Source organism: Macrotis lagotis, chromosome 1 (genome assembly GCF_037893015.1).
Source record: "Macrotis lagotis isolate mMagLag1 chromosome 1, bilby.v1.9.chrom.fasta, whole genome shotgun sequence".
Taxonomy (NCBI): Eukaryota; Metazoa; Chordata; class Mammalia; order Peramelemorphia; family Peramelidae; genus Macrotis; species Macrotis lagotis.
In genome coordinates this window covers 74,104,757-74,120,732 of record NC_133658.1, presented here as the reverse complement: position 1 = coordinate 74,120,732, position 15,976 = coordinate 74,104,757, and the positions used below count along the sequence as shown (strand labels likewise).

Genomic DNA, 15,976 nt, shown 5'->3' with positions numbered 1-15,976 from the left:
AGCCCAACCAACCTGTCAACAAGCTTTATTTAAATACTATATGTTTGGCACAAAACTAAATGCTGCATACCTAAACAAAGTGGGGGGGGGGATAAACCAAAAGACACAACCTGCAAATATTTGTACAAACAAGATATATGCAATTGAAATGGAAAAGATAGCCAATTAAAAACCTATCTTTGTAACTATTATGTTCAAGAAACTTCAAGGACAGTGTCTTTGAATCTTAGAATGCATGGAGGCATCAAAATATAGTCAGTGAAGAAATAAATATTCCATTAGTCCAGAAAAGAATAGTTGCTGAAGAAATCAGTGATCTCTCATGAGAAGGGGAGGGAGAGTTGCATTAAAGACTCTGAAGATTTATCACTTGATCAATGTAGAAGAAGAAAGCAATGGAATTTATGCCTACTAGGGTGGTTTGAATGGAGACATAATAGGCATTTTTAGAGTGTCCTCTCCCTATACTTCTCCAAGAAAGACTTTTATTCCTGCCAACAAACAAAGAAGGATGTTGTGCCCAGAGGTCACTCTACCTTCCCAGAGAGTAAGATGACTAAATTAGAGGCATATCTTTCTAGTCCCTTAAATATTCTTTGTCTAGAGGAAATAAATGAGTTTCATTTAAATTCAGATCACTTTATCATTTCTATGAGGAAGAAGGACCCAACTTCATCTACAATTCTTGACACTTGTCCCAAAAAGAATGAATTCCACAATGAACACTCATAGAAAATAGGAAAGAAACCCATTTGTCTCAAATCATAGCAAAAAGGAAATTAGAGAAGATATACATAGGAAAATGAGCATCAGACATCACAGAATGAAGGAGTTCTCCCATTAGAAGGGATCTACCTCAATTGAACCAAACAGATCTTTAATTGAAGCTACTAGAAATATGATTTCATTGATATGAAGAAATTGCTCTGGTTTATGCAAATCAGTAGCTTCTCTGATTTAACTCTTTAGACTTGCCTAGAACACTGAGAAATTAAGTGATTTACCAGTTTCATAAATCCAGTATGTGTCAGAGGCAGGATTTTAACCAATAACTCCCTGTCTTTAAGGTTAGTTCTAGATCTCAAGTAGAAATTCCCCTTAGTCTCAAGTTTAGCAAATAGAAGGATAAAAATGATAGAAACTCCAAACTCCTCCCTAAACACTTTCCTAGAGCCTATTCACTAAGCAAACTATAATAGGGTTGAACTCTTTCATATTCGTTCTTGAATGTGGAAGCTAGAAGATTGTCTCAACATTTGAAGACTCCATCTTGAAGATTTCCAAAAAGGGGTCTCTTATGAAGAGTCTTAAAGGAGATATTAGCAAAGGCTGGAGCTCTCTTTCCTCTCATCACCTGCATTCTTGCCCTTCAGGCAGTACAGAACATTAATTCCTACCTACATGGAAACATTTTCCTAGATTTACTAATGTTCCCTTACATGAGACAAATATTACATGAGGATATTTAAGTACATGGTAAAAATTGTCACTTTACTAATCCTTGGGGAAACAGAAAATACAAAATACACAAATGAAAACAAAAGGAGAAAACACAAATACACGAGTCCCTGCTCTCTGGGAGCTCACTGTTTAATGGAAGAGGAGCTTTGAGGAAGACAAACTAAGGATTTATAGAACAAGTCCCCTTATCCCAAGCTGGAACCTCGGGTTATGCTAAGTGCAAAATCTCAGAATCCATAAGCCAACTAGTATTCATAAAATGCTCATTATGGTGTCCCCTCTTTCCTTCATTTACTACCCATTTCCTTCAGGCAAATGACTGGTCCTCAGTTTACTCATCTAAAAAAAATCAAAGTAGTTGAATTCATTGTTCTCTAAAAATTCTTTCTGTTCTAAATTTGATATATGTGTGTGATTTATTATTGGGATTGGAAACATCTGACCAGACCAGGAAATGTGTAAGGCAGTAGGAAAAGAACATTGTGACATATGTTTTTTTTTTTTTTTGTTACAAAAGAAATTATATAAATACCCTCCTAGTGTGGCAAAATATTCACCTTCTGCATTCACTATATGGTGAATTAATTCTGCAAACTGTGAATGATTTAACACCTCTCAGAGAACAGATACACAGAATATGGCTTAAGGCCTAGGAAAGACTACATACTGCCCTCCATGCATTTTTATACAAAGTTCTTCAGTGTCTGACTATTTATCATACTTGTTTACTTTATGGTAATGATGACAAACATAGCTTCTGTGAAATATTCATCTTTGGAGTTTTCAATAGCTTCTTAAAAGCATTGAACTGTGTTTTATTCTGAAATTGTATGTCTACTCATGAAGCTAGATTATGATCATACAGTGCCTTAATCCATCAATCACACATTCAACAAAATAAGTCAGACTTTAAAATATCACCTAATTCAGCTTTTGATTAATTTCACTAATTGCTTCACTGAACTGACCAGTTTGCTAATTCAATCAAAGCAATTAATAAAGAGCTGGGTAGATGTAGTCCGAGAAATAGTGTATTATAGTGGTCAAATGAGATTTTACATATGTGAAATATATATATATATATATGTATATACATATATATATATAATTCATCAAGCACATGCAAATATATATACACATATATATTAATTTGGTCATTCATTCAAATCTGACTCTTCATGATCTTGAATACTATAATGAGGTTCTCATAGCAAAGATCCTCATAGGGGTTTGCCATTTTCTTTTCTGAAGGATTAAGACAAACAGAAGTCATTTGACCAAGGACTCACAGCTAATATGCATCTGAGGCTAGAAATAAACTCAGGCCTTCTTGATTCTTGGGCTAGCATTCTATCCATTGAGTCACATATCCACATACATTATTTACAAACATACAAATCTGTTTGTATATACATTTATATGAAGACATATATACATACATATTTATGAATGCACCTAGCTATGAGAGAAAAGAAAATTTAAATTGGAATCTAGAGTTCTAATTAGTGATACACTAAACCAACTAGTAAGAGTCAATTGTTGAATTTTATGTGTGAACATTTAAGGTTTATAACTAAGAATTAGAGATTGATTGTTTTGCTGATTTTCCAGACTTGATGAGGGAAAAAAAGTTAATATTATAAATTATGCTAAAAATACTTTGTAGGTTTTTTTTGGGAGGAGTGGAGAGGAGGGATGCAGGAAGATTAGGTTTTTAAATATTTATCAGGACAGCACCTCATTCCAATGTCACTCAATTATGTCAGTCTTGGGATATTGTGATTTTATTTTATTTTTCTATGGATTGAGATACTTAAACATTTAATCACTAAATTCCTTTACATCTCTAATTACTACAAGCCTGTGAACTCTTTTATGGTATCAAACTTTCATATTATATATGCCACAGAAAATTTGTGTGGATTTGTTTGTGTGTGTGTGTGTGTGTGTGTGTGTACTTGAAAATCAATGATGAGAGTTTTGAGGTCCTGCAGTTTGTGACTAAACTAATTTTGACTTTTCTATCACTCTCATGGAATTAATAAACTTTTTGTATTCACAACTCATCTTAAGCCTCTATCCTGGGACCCCCTGAATGGAGAATAGATCAAAGATCTCCTCCTTCTGGCTTCATTTAACCAGAGGCCTCAGCCTAGTCAACTCTTAATTTTACAGCTGACTATAGTATTTTGCACTTCTTCATATTCCAAGAGAGGTAACTTGCCTTCCCCTCTTCAGCTTCAGCTTCCTTTGTATATTGTTTTCCCACACTAGAATGTAAACTACTTAAGGATAGAGAAGGTCTCTTTTTCCCCCAATTTACATTCCCAAAGCTTAGGACTGAATACAACAAGTAGTAGGCAATTAAAAAAATGTTTATTAACTGACTGACTGGCTTCAGTGATTTTTAAAGAGGAGTTTAGCCAAGACTACTCTTTTTTGGTAGAAATAAAGCATATTTCTGTATCAAGGCAGCTGGTTCCTCTCCTGCCTAACTCATACTGAACCATGGCAGTGTGACTAATAAGAATCTGATATTTTTGTCTTTTAATTCTTGCTGTTTGGTATCTCCTAGGAAAATTATCATAATGCTAGGTGAACAGTTCTCAAACATGCAGGCTTAGAACCTCTTTATAACCTTTAAAAAATATTGAAGACCTCCACTTTCCCCCAAGCCTGTTGCATTTGATATATTTCTATTGATATTTACTATATTCTTAATTAAAATATTACTATTATTATGGAAATTATTATTGCCTTAGGGCCAGTTAAAAAGTTCTTATTGAGTCACAGAATTCGTTAGAATACGCTTGGAGAACCACTAACAGTGAAACAAATGGAACTCAGCAGAATCAAAAATGGTAGATCCTTAATGATCAACTCCCAACTTTCTGATTTCTGTCAATAATTCTTTAAACTTTATGATCATTTTGATTAAAAAATTATTTTTGTTTGTTTTTTGACTCTGATCATTTTTCCCCCACACTCAGTTATGAAGGAATTTCTATTAATTTTTATCACTCAGTTCCCCAGTTTATTTCCTTCTCTCTATTCATATTGCCAAATCTTTCTTTCTTTTCTAAGACCACTGCAATAGATTTTACATAGGTTTCCCTGTCTGCAATTGCTTCCATTTTCAATACATACTTTTTTTTTAGTTTTTGTAAAGAAATGGGGTTAAGTGGCTTGCCCAAGGCCACACAGCTAGGTAATTATTAAGTGTCTGAGGCTGGATTTGAACTCAGGTACTTCCTCACTCCAAGGCAAGTGTTCGATCCACTGCACCACCTAGCTGCCCCCTCAATACATTCTTAATTGAGCTATGGGAATAAGCTTCTGGGCACCATTTAGAAATGTTCAATGATTTACCAAATTAAAAATTAAAGCAAAAACATAAACTTTAGATTATTTGATTCAATGACCTTGAAAATGTGACTCCAGACCAACCCAAATGTATACTATGCTCCAGGCAAATCCTTATTATTTCTGTTCCCCAAACTAATAATAACTTGCTCTTTCTTATCTCATGACTGCTTAAGACTTCCCCCAATATCTTAAAAAAAGAAGCAAAACTTCCTATATCCCCCTCTATGTTCTCTGTTAAGACCTTTCCTAAATCAGAGGTCACTGTTCCATGAATCATTTCCACATTTATCACTAAACAATAGACAGAAAGGATCACTAAATGTCAAATGGTAAAATATTGACCAAGAGAAATTAAAAAACTGACTACCATAAATTAACTCAATGTAATCAAATTTTGAAGGAAAACATGGAAAAGAAAGAAAAAAATGAAATAAGTTTCTCTGAAAAATTCTTTAAACTGAATGTGTAAAAATTTTATAAGTAAAGTTTGCAAACAGGCAGTTTTTAGAAGAATTCAAAGCTTTCAATAGCTACATAAATTGTTTTAAATTGCTATTTAGTAGAGAAATTAAAATTAAAGCTACACTGAGAAATTGCCTTTCATGCAGCAAATTGAATAACAAAACAGAAATGAAAAATGTTGAAGAAATATGCAAAAACTGGGACAATAATGCATTGTTGGTAGAATTATGAATTAATTCAATCATTCTGGAGAACATTTTGGAACTATAACAAAAAAGTATAAAACTATGTATATATGTATTCATACTATTTAAACCAACATTACCACTACTATGTTTGTATCCCAAAAGGGATACAAAGACTTATCTATATAGAAATAGTTATAATAACTATTTTTTTTGTAATGGTAACGTATTGGAAATTGAGGAAATTCCCATCAAAAAGGAAAGACTGAAAAAGTTGTGGTATATGATTTGATGGAATAGTATTATATAAGAAAAGAGAAAATATTTTCAGGATAATCTGAGGAGACTTATATGAGTTTATGTATGAGCAGAACCAAGGGAATGTTATACATAATAATAGAAATATTATAACAATAAGCAATAGTAAAAGACTTTCCTACTCTAATCACTTCAATGATCCCTAACAATTCCACTGGACTCATGATAAAAAAAAAATGCTTTCCAACACCCAAGAGAAAAATGAAATGCTAAACTCTGAGTGTTGATTAAAGCATCCTTTGCATCCTTTTTATTGGGGGGTAGGGGGTGGGAATTGGTCTCCTTTCTTTTAAAATTTGACTAATATGGAAAAAAAAATTGCTTGATGTCTCATATGCAATCAATATATTTCTTGCCTTCTCGTAAGACAGGAAAGGGGAAGGAATGTAGGAGAAATTGTGAAACTCAAAATTGTACAAAATTAGTGTAAAAAATATTCACATTTAATTGAAAATACATGCATTTATATTTTAAATTCCCTATGAAAGGAAATTCTCTATTTCCACAGTTTCTAATTTATATTTGGAAAGGTATTATCATTGAATAGTTTTTTTTTCCCCTTATAATGAATCCAAATCAACTTATCTATAATTTTTATCAGATGGAATGACAAAGTCCCTTTTCTACATAACAATTATCATCTCCATTCAACTTGCTCAGATCTCTTTATATAGTTGTTTGCATGTTTTATCCCTCATTAGCATGTGAGATACTTTTTGGGCAGGCATAAATTTTATTTATCTTTCTTTGTATCTCCAGGGCTCAATAATATATATGTAGCATATAGTAGGAGCTTAATAAATGATTTTCTGAAAAGTGGAGGCAAAAATAATGATGTGCTGATGACCTTGGACTCAAAAGACCTGATCAAAAAAATCTTTTTTTTTTCTTACTGCCTGTACCCTCTTGAACAAGTCATTGAACTTCTACAGTTCTCCATTTCTGCCTTCATCTAGATTAGGGATCCTTAATTTTTTTTTATCTCATGGATTTAAAAAAAACATATTATAGTGTATAACATCATATGAACAGAATGAAAAAGAAAATCAATTATATTGCAATAGTTATAAAAATATTTTAAAATATGCATGGCTTTCAGATAAAGAACTAGAGGACTAAAGACCTCAAAGTTCCATTTTGCGTTATGAAAAATCATGAATTCCCTAGATCCTTAATGCCTTATACATATAAAGTAATTTGCAGTCAAAACAATATTCTAGTTTTCCTATTTTGTTTGATATCTACAGAAAAGATGTTTATTAAAAGTAGTAGGAGAAAGAGGGCAAGGGAGGAGAAAAATATTCTCAAACATTCCACTAGGATAAACAAAGAGGGAATGATATACACCCCTCTGTTCCATTATATGAGGGACATGTCTGCTTTGTTCTTGTCTGTAGAGTGACTCTATTTTTTCACTATACTGACTCCTGGGAACCTCTTTTCTTTCTCTGGCTTTCTTGTCTTTTATGATATTAGTCAGTAGAATTGCTTACTGAATGTATGGGTGGAGAAAGAAATGTTAGGGTTTCAGCTAAGGCAGTGTCATCCCTGATGTGGAGATTCTCTACTGAATTTCGTGAATCACATTTATTTCTATTATTTATTCTGTTTACTGACTGTATAGTTCCTCCTTGCCAGTGTCCAGGGGCTAAAGGGAGAGACACTAAGAACCTTGGAAGAGTCCTGGGGACCTTACTCACAAAGCAGGGAAATAATTCTTGCAGAGAAAGTAGGGTTTATACACAGTATGTCAGCTACCAGAGTTAGTCTATTTCTTATTGGAAATATACAAAAAAGAGAAAAGATTTTATCTTTGTAATGCTCAAATAATTTTCTACAAATAAGATATAGTTATATTGACATGGAGATTGTGATTGTAGTATTGCTACTATTCTATAATCATGAATTTAAGTTAAAAAAACTTAAGAAAGTTCATTTCCGTAAATTAAAAGGATTGCGTCCCATTCAGAATACTTAAGGTCAGCAAAAACATCAAATATTTGTTAAGAATAGTCCATCTTTTTGTTTCCTGAATGTTTTTAGGACTTCAGAATAATTCATGAAAGTCAGTTAAAGTGCAAATTACTTTAAATGAGCCAATACTCTAGAGAAAGCTATAATTTAAGCACACATATTATTACAGGAGTATGCTACATATGCATCCCAAGAAATAAATATTATAAGACTTAATTCTGATAGGATCACAGAAGAAGGATCAAACAGGATGACAGGCTAGGAAATAGAAAAGGAAGGAAAGGGAGCAACCTTCAAATAATATCACTAGTTTTGGGTACAGCTAATTTTTTCCCATAGTCTTATCTTTCAAGGTTAATTTTCTACAGCCCTTATACACAAAGAATCAGTAAATATTTTCAGATCTGAGAAGAATGCTAGAAATACTAACATAAAACAAAAAAATATATATTTCTTAGAATTTGGAGCCCAGGGATCTAATTTCAAATTCTGGCTCCACTGCTTTATAATTGTGTGACCTGAAGCATCTTCCTATCACATATCAATATGGTCAAATCCTTCTTTCTCATCAAGTCCTAATTTAGATTCTTCCTCCTCCTTGCAGACTTACTTGATCCCTCCCAAAAAGGTTCTGGTAAATATATAACTAGCTGGAAGCAGGAAAGGGGAGGAAAGATACAATTTAAATTTCTATTGCCCTTATTAATATTTTGTCCAACACTTTATAAGTCTAGATAATCAAAAGGCAATAAATCCATACCCAAATTGTAACTCACTGATTTCTGAGGTGTAAATTATCTCACTAAGTATTTAACAATTGATTTTTATGACCATATTAGAGTTAACTACACTCATTTCTGAGTCCCTTCTCTCCCCTCCACTTCTTTTTTCTCTAACTAATGCTCTTATTTACCCTATAATATTCAGTGATTTATAAGACAGTGTATCTCAAATATGAGTCCTTTTCATAGTATGTTCCATTAGGGTCCATACTGTACATCATTTCCCCCTTTGGACAATACCTTGGCATTGCAAGCATTTGATAAATTTAGTTTTTAATTTAATAATTTGAACTTAATTATAATTCCATAAAAACTTATTTATTCTATGGTTGATTTTATAAGGGTCATTGAAGATAAGCATTTCATTCTGTGATGCCAGGAAGTAAATGTCAGCTAATTGGTGAAATGGATGGGACCTGGGGTCAGGAAGACTGGTTCACACTCAGCTACCTACTAGCTGTGTGACCCTGGACAAGTCACTTACGTTAGTTTGTCTCATTTTCCTCAACTATAAAATGAACTGATGATGGAAATAACCACTCCAGTGTCATTGTCAAGAAAACCTCAAATAGTATCACAAAGAATATAACGACTGACCAAGAACAAAAGCAAATGTCAGAGAAAAAAAAAGGATAAGCATTCTTTTAAAGCATATATCATTGTGCCTATAGTTATCTAGATATCTATCTATATATATATATATATATATATATATATAATTGTATGATCACTACTACTCTATGCAATAACTGTTATTAATATTATAATTTTTTCTTATGAGTCAATTGTGGCAAAGAGCTGGTAAGTACCTTATTCAATTTCCTTAGTAAGAATCTGAAGTAGGTTAGGACTCAGGATATCCTAACTCTAAGAGTCACTTTCTACTCACTATTATCACCTATATCATTTTATCACACACTAACAGCTCCAATTAGACCTGGAATATGAATCACAAAAGACACTCATTAATATTAATTCAATTAGGGAAAAAAGAGAAAAGATTATTCTCTCAGATTAGAAGACCTTCTTAAGGAAATCACTAGGGAAGGTTCTCCAGAGCATATTCCTTGCCAGGGTTGAGGAGTGAGACTTTATCTACAGAAAAGTTCCCTAAGGGCAAACCCTATATTGAGAAGAAGGAGAAACTCTGGTTTCTTACTTTCATAATATATAGCAAATTAATTGGAATATACATTTTTTGGATATATTATCAAGTGACAAATCACATTCCTAGGAATTCAATCTTAAGGAACATAGGACTAGAAGTAGACTCAAAAAACCCTTCTTGTCCAACACTTTCTTTTTCAGGCAATTCAGCAGAAGTTAAAGGGTAGTTAAATGACTTGTCCTATGTGACAAAGCTTGAAAGAGTGATAAGTAGAATTTCGATGCAGGTATTTTAAATCCAAAACATATGTTCTTGCTATTTTTCCACACTACATATGAATTCAACAAATATTTGTTAATTATTTCATATGGTCAAATCATTGTGCTAGGATTTCAAAGTATCATTGGTAAAAATAGCAGTGTTTATTCAATTTTCTTACAAGCACATAGATAAACCTTGTACATAAGAAAGCATTGATGAATCAAACCAAATAATCAATTCCAATTTTCCATGATTAATGCATATCTAAAATTGAGTTTAACTCATATAAATATGGCACACTCAATGGAACACTCCTATTACTTTCTAAAACTCTTTCTAACTTCTCAGTTTGTTATGTCTGTAGTGTGTTAGAGAAACAACAAAAAGTTTCCAACAATATATTTTTATTCCTTAAAAGAGCAACAGCCCCTTGAGGTCTTCTTTAACATGGCATGTTTTGATACTCCATGCTGTGAGCAAGAGAGAGAGGGTTCCATTGAAGAGGTTACATATAGATAGAAACAAAGGGTTGAGGGGCCGTCCCATTTGGGGAAGGAAAGAGGCAAGAGGGAAGAGGAGATGAGGCTTCAAATACTGTAATAGAAGTCTATTCTACACTGAGTTCTCCTATAGGAATTGTCCAGAATGATCTTCAATTCTATGAGATAGTTGACAATTCCTATAAGAAATGTTGCTGAACTTGTTTATCTTTTCTACCATGACAGGGATTAAAACAAAGGTGGGGAGGGGGTGAGGAAAGAAAAGTCCTTAACAATACTCAGTTTGAAAATGTTTCTTAACCTTTTTTCTGCTATGGAAAGTGTCAATTTATACACAAAGTACTAGCATCTCATTAAAATAGTTCTGCTATCTCCATTTCCATATTTTTCCTTTTATTCCTAAACCAAACCATACTTTGCATTTGCACAATATTTCATATTGCAAGGCAATTTTATTCATTTTCCAGTCTTGAATCCTGAGTCAACTATGACTTCTCTCTTTTCTTCCACAACAAATCTTCCAAATGCAGCCAGTTTAGAAAAGTGAATATTAATAAACAGAGATTAATAAAGAGAGATTCAGAGTTCCCCCACTTCTAATATGCTGGTTTTTAAAAGTTTATTCTCCTTAAGAACATTGCTAATTATGAAATTTGACTTTTTTTCATATATTTAAAAGACTCTACCCTGGTGGAGTTGCCTTTGTGTCCTGCTCAAGCTTAGGTGAGGCATAAATTCTTTCAATAGATTGCCCAAGACTGGAGGTGGTGAGGGTATAGAGATATTCCCTCTGGCCAAGGGTGGCATGCTCCTTCTTGTAGTATTCTTTCACCAATTAGAGTTAATTTTTCCCCTCTTCTAAAAGAATATATAAGCCCTGTGCCTTCCACCATGATTAACTTTGGTCTAAGAGTCAAATTACTAATTTTTTTTATTAATAACATTCTGGGCTTATTAATAAAATGAGCAAATTAGCCCTAAACTACATCTATTGATCCTTTTTAAGTATCATTCAATTTTTGTGCTTAGTATCTCTCACATATAACTCCTTTTCTTCAATAACACTCTTGATTTCTTAGAAGGCCAAAGAGAAGATCCTCATTACTTCAAAATAAGTTATATTTTAATCACTCTTACTCTAATCTCCCAACCTCTGGACTTTCTTTTTTTGCATTTATTACAACAACAACATAATTTTCCTAATATTCAACTTTTCTTCCTTCTAAGCTATAGCATATCTTTCTTTGTAATTTTATGATCTATGAGAGCAGAAAGTGTGCAATGTTTCATTTTTGAATTCCTAGCATCTGGCAAGATATCTTGAACATATCAATTCCTTAATAAATATATGTTGAATTAGAGATGTTTTCTTCTGGTAACATTTCCAAACTATAAACATTGGTGTTTTTTAATCCTTAGTTCCAATGTTGAGTGACTGGCTGTATATTTCAATTTAATTCTTTCTAAGTTTATTCCTTTTTTATATATGATTTTTTTTAATTTAATAGCAATTGGACAGCTAAGTGACTCAGTGGATAGAGCACTACCCTGGAGTCAGGAAGACCTGAGTTCAAATTTTTTCTCTAACACTTGATAATTGCCTAGTTATGTGACGTGACCTTGGGCAAGTCACTTAACTCCACTGCCTTGCCAAAATAATAATAATGATTAATTAATAAAATAGCAATCTCCACATTTTCAGCTTTCCACATGCTAGTCTTAATGATAGCTTATACATGGTTATTTCTATGAAAATCATTGAAATTCATGTCTAAACCCTGACCTTTGTAGGTCATAACAATCTAATGGCAACATAAAATCTTATCTCTGAGATACCAGATTGTAAAAATAGCATCATTTCTTTGAAGTAGGTTTTCTAAAGACTAACTGAAATATTAAACAATATTGTCTAGAGACAAAGTATTAACTTCCTGAATCATAATATAAATATTCCATTTTTGCCTTTAAAATAGAAAAAATTATTTGATATTAATCAATATGTTAAGTTGGAATAATATTTTCAATAAATGCATGATCATTTTGAAAGCTTTTTATGGAAACTTGGTGAATGCATGTAATCCTCAGTTTATTAGGAAAATATTTGTTAATTACAATTAAATCTACCTCATTGGGACCTTCTCACATCTTTCAGATAAATTTGTTCCAATGATTCTACTCCATGATGAAAAGAATAACAGTAAGTATAATTAGGAAGATCTATTTCCCATAAGTCTCAATTATTCATTCATTAAACAGATATTTATTAAGCATCTACTACTTTGCTATACTCTGGAGGAGCTATAACATGTATTTATGACATGATTCAGAACTTTATGCAATTTGCAAACATTGATGACAGTAATAAATGTATGATAAGTAGGGGATAAGAGATAGAGAGACTTCATTTGTTATCTCCTTGGAATAGAGTACAGGATGAAGAAATTTTCTTTACCCATGTAAGTCAATAATTTCTCTGAAAATCTTAATGATTTGCCTCAATAACTAAAGATTTGTTATTTCAAAAGGATCATATAGTCAGGGTGTTCCAGTGAAAAGATTTGAATCCAGTATTTCTTGATCCTGAGACCTTTTTTTCATTTCTACCAGATCATCTATATAAGTCCATTGTAAAGTGCAAACTTAAGGGTTATATATGATCTGAAGTGAATTTCATTAGAGAATTAAGAGTTGATGGAAGCTTTCAGACATAAATTTGACAGTCATCTTTATGGAGTAAATAGATGAAACTATGATAAGTAACAAAGGGTCCAAAAGTAGAGGGTGTGTGTGTAACCATATTAAAGGGTCAGACCTGGGGCTTACTCTAAATATTCTTCTTATAAAGGACATATGATACGATTTGTATTATTATTCTACTTTTCAGACCAAATCTCTCTGATGAAAGCTTATAATTCCCAATTTTATATATCTGAATAAATATATTTTTATTCTTTATAAATCTTTGGCAATGTACTCCATGAAATATAATAATTTCTCAGTTATTCAATAACTGATTATCCAGTTTGTGGATCATCCAGCTTATTGCCTTCTTTGATCCTCTGCTTTCTACTTTTGTAGACTGTCTACTTTTATAAATTTACTTATTATGCTCCAATTCCAATCACTTAATTATTTTGCAGTCAATATTTATGGTTATGAGGCTTGTGGTGGGAGGAAATGGGAAAGGGAAACTATGAGGAATGTAATGAATAGAGAGGGAATGGACAATAATCCTTCATATTTTCCATGACTACAACATTTTACTGTGGATGAGAAGAAAGGTGAAACAGAGAAGGATTCCTCTGAATCAATATTAAAGAGTTTATATTGGAGAAAAATGAATAATTCTTTCTACATTTGGATTCCAATCACAGTAGAGGAAGGAAGTCTATTGTGAATATATAACCTACTTTCAAGAAACATACAGAATCATCTAGTATATAAAAAGATTTTAGAGATCAGCCATACCTGTGACTTCCCATAACTATAGACTCATGGTAGAAATATCCTTCTATTTCATAACAATTATTTTAGAATGAGAGGGAGGGGATCAGTATTTACTGTTTTTAATCCATATGAGGCACTCTGCTGAGAGCTTTACAAATATTATCTCATTTGATGCTCCAACATTTTTTTTGAGAAAGGTGTTATTATTCACCATTTTACTAGTGAGGAAACTGAGACAGAAAGAGGTTAAGTGACTTACCTAGTAAATGGGCTGAATTTTGTTTTGAAATTCAGGTTATCCTTACTCTGGGTTCAGCAGTCCATCCACTTTGTCACCTAGAATGTGATCATCATCACCACCACCACCACTACCAAGACAGCTAGCATTTACAATTGGCAAAACACTTTACACGTCACTACTATTAATCTTCACTACAAAGCTATCAGGTAGGTGCTATTATCTGCATTTATAAAATGCAGGAAACTAAGGAGGAAAAAAAAAACTGACAAGGAAACTAAGACATACAGAGGTTAGCTGACCTGTCTAGGATCACACAACCAGTAAGCATCTGAGGCATGAATCATATTTTGATTTTGACTTTGTCTAGCACTTCACCCACTATGCCATCTAGATACCTTAAAATAACAGCTCGGGTTTAACCTCCCACAATAGACTATTTCTGAAGTCAGTTGTTGGTGTTCTTTACGTCTTGAAATTGTTTCTACAATTTTGCATGAATTTTGTATTTATTTAGCACATACCATTAGATATAATTAGAAGGAATCTCAAAATGCATCTAGTTCAAATTCTTCATTTTACTTATGAGGACCCCAAGAAGAAGGGACTTAAAGAGATTTCCCAAAGTGACAAAGTTGATAAACCTCAGCTGTCTCCAGACAGTCAGGAAGATAAAGAGAAGGGAATCTTATTCCCATTTGTTAATTGCCTGCAATGTGACAGGCACTGTACTAGATGCTTTTAAACATGTTTCTTAGAGAAAGAAGCCAGTCTTGTTTTGTTTTGTTTTATTTCTTTATATCTCTTGTGCCTTGCCCTTAGTAAAAATGTTTACAGGATTAAACTGATTCTAGTTTTTTTCAACTGTTTTTCAGAAAAAAAATAGTCAAAGACCCAGATGTGTTAGATAATGTGAATTACCCAAGGTCTTTCCACTACAAAATGGCAGTGGGTGTATTGGTATCCAGGACTCCTATTCCCAGTATAATTCCCTTCCTATTTACCATGCTGTCTAAATATTCCAAAAACAGTCTTGATCCACTGCCCCTGACACACCAGGAATGATTTCTGAGTTCTCTCACAACAAATATCTTTCTGAAACTGTGGTTATCTGATATAAAACTCACCAGAACAAAAGAAAGATTTACCAAGTGAACCAGATGGTTGGTTAGTGGCCAGGGATTATTTTCTAATGTAAGAAGTTGAACAGCAGTCCACTAAGACTATGTTTGGTAAACTGGGCAGGCAGTCTCTTTGGAATATTAGAACAAATGTACAGCCAACTGTTTCCTTGAATACAACTATTTTAACTCACATAAACAATTTCTTTGAAGATAGCTGGATAGTGCAGCAATAAAAATCTCAGGGAACTTTAGCTGAACGCTTGTGAAAATCATCAGAACAGAAGAAAAGCAATAATCTCATGTCCAGATCTGACAAGTCATAAATAGTACAGTGTCTCCTGTCATACCATTAATGCTGGGATTTTATTAAAAATGATAGCTGACTTGCCTAATAGAGAAATTCCAAGATGATAGAATTTTCATTAACTTTTTTAATCCACAGTAATTTTTATGTTGTTTTATTAATCTAATTGCACTTCATTAGTTGCAACAAAGTCTTAAGTGAAAATTTTCAATAATTGACCCCTCCCACACATATGTACCTCCATTCATTTCATCTATTAAAAAATCTTCATGGAGCTTTGTTTTCATTTTTCCAATTTTTTGTTACTCTGGCAAATTTTTCTGTTTCCATTCAACTGAGGCACTAATATATATCATCCAATTCCAAGCTTGACTTGAGGCCAAGGGTCCAAATGCATAATGGAATCTAGAATGGATTTTCAGTGAAAAGGTTTATGGCTTCCTTGA

The 15,976-nt window shown here is 32.8% G+C and overlaps 1 long non-coding RNA gene across 1 annotated transcript in view; it reads left to right on the top strand.

The window, feature by feature from the left end:
- Positions 1 to 15,976, top strand: part of LOC141513564 (uncharacterized) — a 123,201-nt gene that overhangs the window by 91,398 nt on the left and 15,827 nt on the right. Inside the window, exons 3-4 of the long non-coding RNA XR_012475823.1 lie at positions 12,570 to 12,614; positions 14,159 to 14,311. This is a non-coding gene — a long non-coding RNA (uncharacterized LOC141513564). The remainder of the gene's footprint in view (positions 1 to 12,569; positions 12,615 to 14,158; positions 14,312 to 15,976) is intronic.